Genomic DNA, 13,756 nt, shown 5'->3' on the forward strand with positions numbered 1-13,756 from the left:
TCTGCAGCAAATGCCTGGTGATGTTACTGATCTCCGTGCCATGACAAGCTTCAGGTGCCCGTTCCCTCACACTAAGCCTCTCTTACCAGGGCAGGACATTTTTCTTCTGGTTCCTTGGCAATTCAGTACTTTTGCCTTTCCTCCCCTACCTGCATGCAGACATGTGCTCACACAGCCCTGTCTGTCCCTGAGTCTTTGTGTGTGAAAGGATTTTCACCTTTCTGTTGCTGATAACTGTCCACCCCTGAAAAGGGAGAATGTTTGGGAATGCCTCACAATGACAATGCAACAGTTCAGCCACTGGCCAGCCAGGATGCCCAATGGACAGGCAACTTGCAACCTGTTGCATTGGGGTGGGGGGTGGGTGGTTGTTGTAGTTTTCAGTGTCTCAAACTAGGCACTTACTCAGGTTTCACACCACCCCAGGCCTTGCCCACTTCCCTGAGCACAGCTTACCATTTTCTCGTCAGTATCTTCCCTGACACTGAAACACGTTGTGTACATACACTACAAACCCTTTTGTGCTAAAAACGACATTGAATTCCATGTTTCTAGAGGTCATTTGCAGAGGACCCAATTATTGCTCCTGGTATAATTGGAAAAAACTTACTTTATTTGCACAAGATATTTACATGCCTTGTTTCCTGAGCTCAAAAGTTATTTGCATAAGAGTAAATTTTCCATTCAGTAAAGACCAGTGCTCTGGACATGCTCTGAAGCACACCCTTTTCTGTGTAATCTTGCATGTGAGCCCCAGTCCTGAAAGTGTTCTTGTGAGCTCTGCCTTGGTTGCACTCTGCTCTCCCCATAAGTCCCCCAGCCGTGGGCACCTCTGTGGGGTGTGTCGTCTTGGCCTTCTACTCCAGCAGTGGGTCTCCTTCCCCTTCCTGTCCCATTGACCTTGGGCAGTAAATCTTTAACCTGCACTCAAGGTGCCTCTGCGCCTGCCTTTCCATTGCCCTGCCTCTGGGCCTTGCATTCCTGCCAGCATCACCCCCCTCCCTCTGCCCTTGCTCTTAATTAAACAGCCTGTCTTGGGAGGAAATGGCTGATGGGTGATGAGATAAGGAAGGGGCTGTGGGCTAGTGCCAGATCAGCCCTCCCCCTGCTGCTCCTGCAGCTAGGCACCCATCAAAACTGGACCCCCTTCCATCTTCTGTTGGAAGGTGCCTGCTTTGGGACTTTATTTTCATTTCTTGTTTATTAAATCCAATGTGGAAAATACAAAGCATTAATATATAGTCTAAAATGTACTACTACCAAATGTTCCAGCAGCCTCTGCAAGCAAATTTTCATCTTGAATTAAGTCAGACAACTGACGGGATATGTGTGAACATGGAGGGGGTTGACGTTTCACGCCATTTGAATGCCTTGCTTTTAGCATTTGATACGTGGTTAATTTGACTAAGGTTAACATTCCCCCAGGATTTGTAAAACCATCCTTGTTTAGTAGTTTCCAATGTTTTACCAAAAAAAATATATATTGGCTGCTTCTGTTAGGTTTATGGCCAGTTTATACTATTGTTTTTGAATGACATCCTTCTGCTGAATCTTCCATACAGAGCATGGCCAAAGATGTGCTGTCTGTTCAGTTCAACATGAGAGTTAGTCTTCGGACACCCCCTCCCTTCTGCTCTTGCTATACCTTTGACTCCCTTGCCACAGCCTGCAAAGTTCCCTTCTGGTCAGCAGCAGCAGCAAAGCATTTCCTGAAGCACAGATGTTTGTCAGTGTTACAGCACTTGAGGAATGGTGGTGCGATGCATTTATATATGGGAAGGGCAGGTGACCATTATCAATAGTCTATTTAACCTCTTTCTTCCTAAAGTAATAACTGCTCTCGGAGTGGTGAACAAAGTCAGAGTTATTATCCCCACAATACAGCTGGGGAGCTGGGGCTGAGAGGAGTGGCTTACCCAAGGCCACCTGCTGAACTCATGGCATTAATGGGAGTGAAGCCAGCAGAGTGTTGATTTGCAGCCCAGGCACTTTGCTGCTGTGCTACAGCAGCTTTATCCAGGAAGTTAGAATGTTGTAGTGGTTGGAGTGTTGAACGTGAATCTGGTAGAACCAGGTCTGAATCCCGGCTCTGCTATGGAGGCTCACATAGAGCGGAACTACAAGTGACAAAAGGCACAGGTTGGACACTTGTCAGCTTCCCTCAAGTTTTGATGGGAAATGTAGGCATCCTAGTCTTGCAGCTTGGCTCTCTGACTGCTGTCCAATGGACTTTTCAACTGTCACTTGTCCAACATTCCGCCAAGCTGCCTACATTTCCCATCAAAACTTGAGGGAAGCTGACAAGTGTCCAACCTGCGCCTTTTGTCACTTGTAGTTCCGCTCTTGGTGACCTTGGCCAGTCACACACTGTCAGCTAGGGTTGTCAGCTTCAGGTTGGGAAATACCTGGAGATTTTGGGGGTGGAACCTGGAGAGGGTGGAGGGGCTGGAGCTCAGTAGGCTATAATGCCACACAGTTCACCCTCCAAAGCAGCAATTTTCTCCGGGGGAATTGATTTGTGTGGTCTGGAGAGCAGTGGTAATGCCAGGAGACCTCCAAGCTCCACCTGGAGGTTCGCAACCCTGCAGTCTCAGCAGAACCCACCTCACAGGGCTGTTATGAGGATAAAAAGAAGAGGAGGAAAAGGATATTAACTGCATTACACTCCCATTGGGGAGAAAGACATGAACGAAGTAAATAAGTAAATGAATGTGTTTGCGTGCATATTATTCCTGTTTTCATTTTTCAGGTTTACCCTTTTTTAAAAAAACCTTCAAAGGTGTATGTGTATGTGTGTGCTTGCAAAACTGTTGCCAAGGAAGCAGGTGTGGTCCCTGCTGCCTGTTGCATGCCCCCCCCCCAACAGAGCAATGAAAGCCCTTTTGATGGGGGGGGCTGGGTGCTTTGGCAAGGGGCCTGGCAGCCCTCTGGAAAAGACCCTTTTGCCTCTCTCCGTTTTCCTCTGCAGCCCAATAGGGTGCTTGATGTTCCCTGAGGTCAGAGCTGCAGGTGTGGAAGTTGATTACGCTGCAAGGAGGAGGTGGAGAGATAACTGCTGTTATCAGAAAGATGCACACCCTCTTTGGAGGGGGTGTGTGTGCCTGGGCTGTTCTCCATGTGGCTGCAGTTGAGCCCTCAGGCCCAATCCGTTGTGGGTGCAGCTGCGTATTGTGCATTGGACAGGCAGCAGGAACTGGGCGTAGGCCGGGGAGTTCCCAGTGCAGAAGGCTCAATGCTGGTCTGGAACAGACCCAAGCAGCCCCAGAGCTTGGCAGTCATGAGCTGGTTTTCGAGGAGATTGCGCTGCCTCCCAAGCAGCCCCACCTGCGTGTCACTAGCAAAGGGAGATGCCAGGCCCTCCTGCACTTGAAAGATGGCATGTGTGTGTGTGACAAAATTTTTGGACTAATCCATTGCTTATGGAGAAAAGGGCATATCATTTCTCTATAAGGGGCATAGGAAAGTAGGAAGTGAACTAAATTTAAAAGCCAGAATAGAACTTCCATCAAACAAAAAAGTGAATCAGAATTCACTTCTGGAGCCCAAATTGCCATTAGTCCCAAGAGTTTCCCTAATCAAAGTTTCGGGGTGCTTTCTTTAGTCTCGGCTGCCTCTGTTTTTCAGCATACAGTGGGACATCTGAGGCAAAAATAATTTCTTCCTAGAAGTTCCAGTATTCAATTAATTTGCAATGCAGATGTATTAAAAACTTCTTAGAAGTTTTAGAAGGCTTCTTAGAATGCTTTGACTTTCTGGGCGGGAAAGTTCCCTGGACCTTTGTTAGACGCTGTTGCTTTTGCTGTTGTCTTACAAATTGGCTTTCTTTATGTGTCTTTTTAGTAAATTTTAACTTAATCTTCTGCACTGAGCCTTTGAGGGAAGGTGTTCTATCAGGACTGGAGATTTGGCGTGAACCGTGGTCTGACCATTACCTACTCAAAACAAGGGGAAATATTGTCCCAATGCCCCACAAAAAGGCAGGACCATTAAAATGGTCCACACATAGAGGCTCAGGGATCCTTCTGGATTTCAAAATGGTTTGGGAGTTTTTAGAATTCCAAACACATGGTCTGTTGAGGCTGTAGTGGAAGCTTGGAACATGAAGCTCCTTGAAGTCATCGACGAGATTATACTTCCTTGATCTCTCCCATCCTTGCAACAGAAGCCAGCCCCACAGCTTGCTGTGGAGTTGGGTGATCTAAAGAGGGCTGGAAGATGTCTAGAAAGATACTGGCAGAAAAACCACACTGAATCTGATAGAGAGTGCTATGGAGCCCATTGGAAGATGTATGAAACAGCAGTGATAGCAGCAAAGAAATATTACTTCTCTGCAACCGTTGCATCAGCTAGTTCATGACCATCCCAATTGTTTAAAGTATCTTATCTTTTGACTCCTAAATCTGAACCTTTACCGGCTCAAGAACAGACAATTAACTGTGATACTTTTGCAGAATTTTTTGCTGATAAAATAGCACAAATGCACTCTGATCTGGATACCAGCTATAATAGAGGTGAGGTGGTGGAAATGCTTAATATGCCATCTGGTCTGAGTCTGAACCATTTTGATTCAGTCACAGCAATAGATATTGACACGATCCTGGCATCTGTGAAGGCCACTGCTTGTGTCCTGGATTCTTGCACATCTTAGCTGATGAAATCTTGTGAGGACCACATAAAAGAGCTCTTGATGTCTATCATAAATCACTCACTAACCCAAGGCACCTTCCCTCAGCCAAAGAGGTGGGTCATCTGCCCACTACTTAAAAAAATTCCGTAGACAGAAATGATGTGGCCAATTATCACCCAGTCTCTAATCTTCCCTTTCTGGGCAAGTTGATTGAGAAAGCAGTAGTTGCCCAGCTTGAGTTCTTCTTAGATAACTCTTGTGTTCTGGACCCTTTCAGTCTGATTTTAGGCCAGGCTATGGGCCGGACACAGTTCTGATGGTTTTAGTTGATAAAATCCATCTGAATATAGACAAAGGCTGTGCTTCCTTGTTACTCCTCCTCAATCTGTCTGCAGCCTTTGATACAGTAGATCATGCCATCCTGTTGAGGCATTTGTAGGCAGAAGAAGGTGTCAAGGAATGAGTGTTGGACTGGTTTAAATCATTCCTCATGAAATGGACACAAAGGGTTACTGTGAGTAAGCAGCTGTCCTCAATACAGGAATTGTCTTGCGGGGTTCCACAAGGCACAATCTTATCCCCACGTTATTCAACCTCTGTTTAAAGCCTTTAGGAAAGATCATTCTTAGTTATAGAATTAGATGCTGTCAATACACAGCTCTACATTTTGCTATCTAAATCCCCTGGTGATGCAGTAGAGATCCTAAACCACTGCCTGACAGCTGTGGTCAAATGGATAAAAGAAACAAACTCAACCTGAATTCAGACAAGACAGAAGTGATATTGGTTGGGATGGTGGAGATCTTGAAGACATTACATTCCCCACTTTTGATGAGGCTTAGTTGACCCTTGCAGACTCAGTTAAGAGCCTATGAGTTATACTGGATCCAGCACTGCTACTAGAGAAGGAAGTAAATGCAGCTGCAGTTTAACCTGTGGCCCCCTACCTTGACACTACCAATCTGGCTACCTGGATTCATGCCATGGTAACATCAGGACTAGAGTACTGTAATGCATTCAATGTAGGCCTCGTCTCAAATTCAACTCGGAGACTCCAGTTGCTTCAAAATGCTCCAGCTTGTTTATTATCAGGAACTAGTTGAAGCATGTATGTTACTCCTATTCTGCTGTCGCTCCATTGGCTACCCATTAGTTACCAGGCTCAATTCAAGATTTTGGCCATTACATACAAAGCCCTTCATGGTCTTGCCTCCCCCGGCTCCATATTTGCAGGACCCACCTCTTCCCCCTATGCTCTGCATAGGGCCCACCTCTGCATAGGGCCCACCTCTGCATAGGACCCACCTCTTCCCCCTATGCTCTGCCATGGCAGCTTCGCTCATTTTAACAGGGCTGCTGCAGATATAAGCCTGGGCAAAATCAACTGTGGCTCAGACGTGCATTTTCTGTGCTGGCCCCCTCCTTATGGAATAGTCTGCCTGAATAAGTCAGGGGAGATCCCACTCTTTTGGCCTTTCCCAATCTATGTAAAACTGAAATTAGTTAGGAGGGCTTTTACTCAGGCAGTAGGACTGTGCTGTAAAAGGAATTGATTCCAAGAGAAGCTTTGGTAAAGGAATGTGGACTGTAGACTATAATACTGAGTACTGTTTGTTGATGCAGATATGCTCCTACTGGGTAGTTTCTGTGACGTTTAATGTCACATCAAATTACTTATGCTTTGTTTCATCTCTGTATTCCTATATTAGGATTTTTGCTTCTTTTCAGAGTTCTGCAATGCATACCCTATTGGTTGTGTTTATTGGATGTCCCAGCTTTTGACCATATTGACTGATACTGTGTAATCCACCTTGGGTCTCAGTGAGAAAGGCGGACTATTAATAACACACAAATAAATAGCGTGCCTTCCACCTATGAGAAACCCAAAGCAGCTTAAAACGAAAATTTAGAAACAACAGATACAAATGCAACTGTTTAAAAGCCTACAGAAAATCGAGGTTCTGTTCTTTTTCTCTTTTCTAAGGTCAAACAGAAAGCAACAAAGAAAAGCTGACGCATTTGATTGTCAGTCCAGGTGATCTGCCTGCAGGTTTCATGAGAATTCCTAATAGAACTGCTTTTTGTGGAAGAAGTTTGCCAGGTGTGAGAGTACCTTTCAGGTGGATGACGAGGTGGAAATGAATGAAAGATGTCAGTTAAAATTTGCCCTCCCCCATTTGGTGGAGCAGGTCCAGTTGCACATTGTACAATCCTTGGGGAGGGTGTCAGTCAGAGATATGCTTGCTAGTGAGGATTTAACTCTGGGCATGCCGGGCCTAATTTGGACTGGAACCACAGCAAGTGGAGAGGGGATGCTTTATGCCTCCCGTGCCATTTCCCAACATCAAGTGACCAAGGGGGGGGGAGTGCTATTGGCCCCTCTGGGGAAACCTTTGCGTACCGTATCAGTACACATGAAGCCCCCAACAACTCAAGCGGTGGCTTTCTGGGGCGATTACAGGTTGGGGAAATGATGCGAGTGGGAAAGGCTGGAGCTCTGATCTGAACGCAGACCTGTACAGAGGGGAACTAAGTTCCCGGCAAGGAACTTGCAGTTGCACGTGGGCCCTGGGAGGACACAAGGGAAACAGTAATGTAGTGAAGCCCATAGACAACAAGCCAGACCTCCAGGGGTCAGGAGCTGCTTGGTGCCCCTCAGGTTCCACAGGCCCATGTGCTGGCTGAATCCCTTTTTCTGGCCCTTGAGGGCCAAGCTAGACAGGATGGTATCCACATCTTGGACACTGCCACCATTTTAAAAACTGACAAGGTGAATTAAAAATGCCCTGAGGAGCCTGCAGTGTGGCAGGCGGAGGTGCTCTTGTCTCCCCCACCCCTGCCACCTTTTCAAGTGCTGAAACAGCTGCAGGGATGAGGGTGTAGCCATTTCAGCACTTGAAAAGGTGGCGCAACAGCGCCTCAGTTCATTGTGCTGCCACCTCATGGCTTTTTTAAGTTGTCTGGTTTGGTCCTGGATGAAAGTTTCAAGATGGCTTTTCCTTCTTGTGTGCTGGCAAACCTTAAGTAGATCCAGGGCTTTTTTTCAGGGGGAACGGAGTTCCGGAACCTCTTAAAAATGGTCACATGGCTGGTGGCCCCGCCCCCTGCTCTCCAGACAGAGGGGAGTTTAGATTGCCCTCAGGCAATCTCAACTCCCCTCTGTCTGGAGAGCAGGGGGCGGGGCCACCAGCCATGTGACCATTTTCTCTGAGGGCAACCCACTGAGTTCCACCACCTCTTTTCCCAGAAAAAAAGCCCTGAGTAGATCATATATTTTGCTACTACTTTTATAGTCTGCCTTCCTTGCTGGGTGAGATTCAAAGTGGATTACACCGTGTTAAGTTGACGTAATCAATAGGATGAGACATCTCATAAGCAACATGGCCTACCCCGCAACCATAAGACTCACAGGCACTGGAACTCGAGGGCATTCAGTTGAAATCAGTTTCAGAATGTCATCAGGTTCTCTCCCAACACTGATGGCTCTTGAATTTGTTAGTTCTTAAAAACTCATTTGCATGAGTGTGCTTCCTGGTGTGACTGTGGAACAGAGGAAGGCAGGGGGGCGACTCTCTTACAATGCCCTGGATCCTGGTGCAAGAGGAGCACCGTCACAGGAAATTGTGCAGAGCGTCAGGATGTTGGCTCATCGGTGACTCCAGGGGAAGGGGAACCCCACTGTACAAGAGGGGCAGGAGTTAAGGGCGACACGGCATTCCTCACTAGCTCCATTGCTGCCGTGACAAACTGGGCTTCATCAACATCTTCCTAACCTTGCCTGGTGCCTTGGTTCTGGTGTTACCTGGGGTTGGGAAATCCTGCTTCCTTTTGCAAAGATGCAGCCTCTCTCTGTGGATTCAAGCCTGCTATGGCTGCTTTTCAGCACTTGGCCTCTAGCGAAGCAATGATAAAAGAAGAGAGTGACCTTGAGCTTGTGCAGAGTGCTTTTCCCCCTTACTACTGAGTAAACATAAACCAGCTTCTCACTTTGAGTCTTCCCGACCAAAGATAATTTCTTTGTTCAGAAGCTCGGGTCCAGTAATTGCAGGGACTTTTGGTATTCTACACACTGAAACTATCAGAAGTGGTTTTAAAAAAAGAGGCGAGGGCTGCTTTTGAATCCTATGGAGATGAGCTGTGTGGACCTGTCATCCAGCAATAGCACTTTGTATGCTCAGAGGCACTTTCATCGTTACTGTCCCTTCACATTTCCTACTGTTGCAAATGAATCCCAGGACTGAGCTCCAGTGAAGTTCTGGAGGAATCCTATAAGCCCAGAAACCTATAAGCCCAGATTCTTGGTTGTCGCTGTTTGTCCTTCTGGACCCATAGCTCCAGTCCCATCTGAGCAGGCAAAGAGGCTCTCTGCTCTCAGCTGGGCTGGCTGGCTGCCTGCCTGCCTTGGGGCTGTATCCGCACTTCAAAGGGATCAGATTTATGGTTTTATCACTTATAAGAGGAAGATGAATAGAGGGAACCTGTTTTTCTTCTGCCTATGGGGTTCTGGCATCCCCTCCAAAGTCACATGACAGAGACAGGAAAAACTGAGTGGACCTATAAGCAAGCAAAACAGTTCGGCCAGCAGTTTCCAATGTGCTGCCTTTTCCTTGACTTTTTCCCTGCCCAGGGACCTCTGCCTCTCTACCAAAGAATCCATCCAGGGTGCTCACCTGTTGCCCCGCTTGGACTGAGAGAGCATCCTAGTATATACACTCCCCCCCCCACGCTCACATCACAGCAGCAGTGGGCAGGAAGCCTTCCCGAGGAGCTGAGTTGTCCACCACAACCAATTTTCTAATTAAGCAGCCCTTGAAACACTGTCCATGGCTACCCAGAACAGTTTCAAAACAACAGGATCCAGATGGACGGATCTCTACTGGGTTGGCGCTATCAGTGAAAAGTACACAGAATCCCTGGGCAGAGAGAAGAGATGAGCATGACTAGTCAAAGAGGTAAGATGTCGGCTGTTCGAAAGGAAGCCAGGCTTACCTCCCAATTGTTTAGAACTTCAGCAGGGAGTAGTTGCCTGTGGCAATGCTCCAAGACTCCAGGAGATTTCCATGCTAACACTGTGCAGAGTCCGTAGCAACACGTGCTTTCTAGAGGAACTCATGTGCTGTACCCTTGCTTAAGGTGAGAGGACAGAGAAGAAAGAATGATCACGTTGTACAAACTGCAGTGCTTAAATGCAATCAAGTGAGGGGTGGAGGCTCAAGTCTGCCTTGTCAGGGAGCCCTCTTCCTAATCCAAACCATCTAGGGTACGAGGCAGTTCAGCCTTGGGAAACTTAGTATATGCTCAAAAGGCCTCTCTTTTCCCCCTCTCTCGCAGACTGGAAGTAAGCCCTGGAAAAATGTTCAGCCACAAACAGGAAATGGATTTTGCCCAGAAATCATTTCCATGTCAGTTCATCAGAGACTGCTTGGTTTCACCCACATGAGCATTTCCTGCTCTCTTTAGAGATTAGCATGTTCCATAAGAATCTCCTGTTTGCTCTTACTGGCCACCTTTTCCCTAGCAGATCTTCTGTGCTGTGCCTCAAGGAGAAATTCAACAGGGTCATTGGGCCCAGCACTGCTAGTCCTCACCAGGGAGCTCACGCCAGCATCCATATTTCTTCCCTCCTCTGTTTCAGTGTCTCAGCCATCCTGTGAGGTAGGTGAGACTGGGAGAGTGTGAGTGGCCCAAGGTCACCCAGCAAGCTTCCATGGCACAGTGAGGGATTCGAACCCAAGTCAGCTAAACCCTAGTCCAGCACTAAAATTGCTTCACATTGTCTCGATCCTCTAACAGCACTGCCACAACTTCCCCCAGTTCCCTGTCCCACCCCTCCTCCACATGGGGTGGACATTGCACGGGTGGGAAGTGAGCAGCCAGCACTATCAGTCACTACTGCAGCCACGTGAGTCCTGACCAGTGGGACATGTGGTGGGCAGGGGGAAGCCCCAGGGAGTTGCTGTTTGACCTGTTGGGGAAACTTGCATGTACTGTGGGTTACACCTACATTTCCAGCAGTGTGGAGACAGCAGCTCCCTGGGACCGTTTAATGTTGGGGAAATGGTGTGTGTGTGTGTGTGTGTGTGGGAGCTTAAGCCCCCCTGTTCCTTCCTGCCACAGTCTCAATCCAAATCAGACTTCCATGCATCTGAGAATTTTCAGCAAGGCGTTTCCAATGCACATCTAGTCTGACAGGACATGGGGCAGACCGAGAAATCGTTATGTCTAGATAGTCCCTGGCTGCTGCCCAGAGAAGGGGTACCTGCCCTAAGACTAAGTGGCAGGATGGCAAAGAGACCATGGCACAGACTGGAATGGGGCTGGAGTTTGCCTCTCCCCCATCCGAATGCTGATTAGTAACCTGCCTTGTGTTTCCCTCCCTGAGTTTAAACCTGCTACTGAACTCTGGAGACCCGTTTCCACTTTCCCAACCATAATGTTTGGAATGTGGTATGGATACCTGTGCTGCCAAAATGATGTTGAGTTTGTTAGAATGTTGGAATCAAGCTGAAACTGAAGGGCAGCAGGAGAGATACCCGCCATACCCGCATAGGCAGTGTTTCTAGTTGCTTTTGCTCAAAAAAGGGTAAGCAGGTGGTTTATCCTTTGCTTGGGGCTCACCTGTGCCTTAATGTGGCCCTGCTTTTCCCCCACTGCCCAAAACATACTGGTTTTTTTTTTGTCTGCCACATAATTGTTAAATGCACAGAACTTCTTTCTAGACAAAGCAGGGACATCATGAAGAAGTAGGAGTTGCTTCCAGACATTTACAATGCAGCTGTTCCACTCCATGATTACCAAGCTTCTGGCATTCTGACAAGCTGAACAATAGTACCTTTAATGAGACAGCACTAGGGCTCTGGATTTCATCCTCTGAGATACATTTCCAAGTGTTATTTCTTTCAGGAGATTATTTTCCCCAGATGCTCCTAAAATTGCCACGTTTTCTTCTAGCATTGGTCTGTATAACATGCAATCGCCCGTCATGCAAACCCAGGCACATCGTAGCCTGAAAAGAGCTTGAGACTCAGGGACAGCCATGTACTCAGTGAGTCACACTGTGTGACCAGTGTGGCCCAGTTGGTATGTTTGGCTTCAAGTCCCTCCGATGATACAGCCCTCTCACCCAGCATCTCCCAGCTGTGTCTTACTGGCTGCTCTTACAAAGTCCCAGCCTGACTGTGCTAATAGATTTGCTTCTCCAAGTGGCTCCAATCATCAGCTTTGCTGGAAAGTTACAACTGCAGAAAGCTAAAGGTGGAAGCAATTACTGCATTCCTTGAATGCAGGATTCTACCCCCCCCCCCAGCAAGAGCTGACATCTGCTGCTCCTAGTGAAGGGGTGGGTGGGAGGAAGGAAGTATCTGTAGTGTGTGAGAAAGCAGTGCTAACTGCCAGAAGCAACAGCATAGCCCCAGCAAGGAGTTTAGGATATTTTCATAAGAGACATGAAGAATGTCTCTTAATCTGGTAGGGATCATCAATATGGGACAAAATCCAAAAGCAACAGTACTATAATTCCTTTTTTCTTAGTACCAACTTAAATATCACAAAATAGTGAGGACAACCTAGAAAATTAGATTGATTTTTTAAAAAACAACAACAACCACATGTAGCCAGCAGTGATAGTGAAGTTTTCATTCAAATTTCAGGCACAGGCTAAGAAAGCTGATTCTGATTGGACTTCATTTGTGAAAATTAAGCTATCTCTGGCAGAAGTAAACGCGAACAAGAAATTAGAGCCGAAGCTCTGACAGGATAAAAGGTTGTGGAGCTGATCCGAAAATAATCTTGATGTACAATAATCAGGGCTTTTTTTTCTGGGAAAAGAGGTGGTGGAACTCAGTGGGTTGCCCTCAGAGAAAATGGTCACATGGCTGGTGGCCCCGCCCCCTGCAGACAGAGGGGAGTTGAGATTGCCCTCCACACTGCTCAGCGGCACGGAGGGCAATCTAAATAGGGGGCGGGGCCACCAGCCATGTGACCATTTTCAAGAGGTTCCGGAACTCCGTTCCCCTGCGTTCCCCCTGAAAAAAAGCCCTGACAATAATATATAGAGGTGGCCCAATGCTTACATTTTATTTATGCTGGGAGTCACTTCAGGAACTTGAGTGACATGAAGTGCAATCCTAAGCAGAGTTACTTTAGTCTAAATCTATTGAAATCAATGGGCTTAGACTGGAGTAACACTGTTTAGGATTGCCTTGAAAGAAGGATAATAAATCCCCAAATAGAATGAAGTTAAATAAATAGTTCCGCTTTGAAGCCTCAGAAGCTACCATGTGGCATGAGCTCAGCTTCTTGAAATGTTCACATACTTTCCTTCCCTTCTCCTTTTCTGCATGGAGCATGGCTGAAAGCTTCCCAGTTTGAACAACCTACAGATTGCTGTAATGTCTGAACACAACCATGAGGGGAGGGGAAGGGCTGCATGAGCACAGCAAAAAGAAAAAAAGGAAAGCCCACATTTGGGCTCGGGGCAATTTAATTACACCTTATTGTGAAGTCTGAATGCAGCAGTAGTACTGCCTTAAAATTTTGGATCCAGTATGACCCCTCGGCTCTTAAATGAGTCAGCGAAGGTTAGCAGGACCCCATCAAAAGTGGGGAGCACAGAGTCCTTCAAGATGTCCACCTTCCTAACTAGTTCCAGAGGAGGATCATGCATCTGATGAAGAGAACTTGATTCTCGAAAGCTTATGCTACAATAAAATTGGTTAGTCTTAAAGGTGCTGCTGGACTCTTTGATTTTGCTTCCTAACTAGTGTTACTTCTGCCTTTTCAGGGTTTCGTTTCAATTTATCCATTCTTAGCCAATTAACCACAGCAGCTGGGCAGTGATTCAGGACCTCTATCACATTACCAGGAGATTTGGATAAAGATTTATAGAGCTGGGTATCATTGGCATATTGATGACAACCAAAACTATGGATGATTTGTCCTTCAGGCTTTACACAGTGATTGAAAAGCATGGGGGATTCCTAATGTTCTGTGCTGTTCTTGTATGTCTAGCTGAACTGAGTATGTGGTTCGAAGACTACTCCCAAGTATGTGTGCTCTAGTTTGGCCTCTTCCTTCTACTTTTTGCAACTGCTCAAAAGGTGAGCTTTGGGGCAGGATCCAGAATCATGG

The sequence above is a fragment of the Eublepharis macularius genome, chromosome 12, assembly GCF_028583425.1.
Source record: "Eublepharis macularius isolate TG4126 chromosome 12, MPM_Emac_v1.0, whole genome shotgun sequence".
In the NCBI taxonomy this organism is placed as follows: Eukaryota; Metazoa; Chordata; class Lepidosauria; order Squamata; family Eublepharidae; genus Eublepharis; species Eublepharis macularius.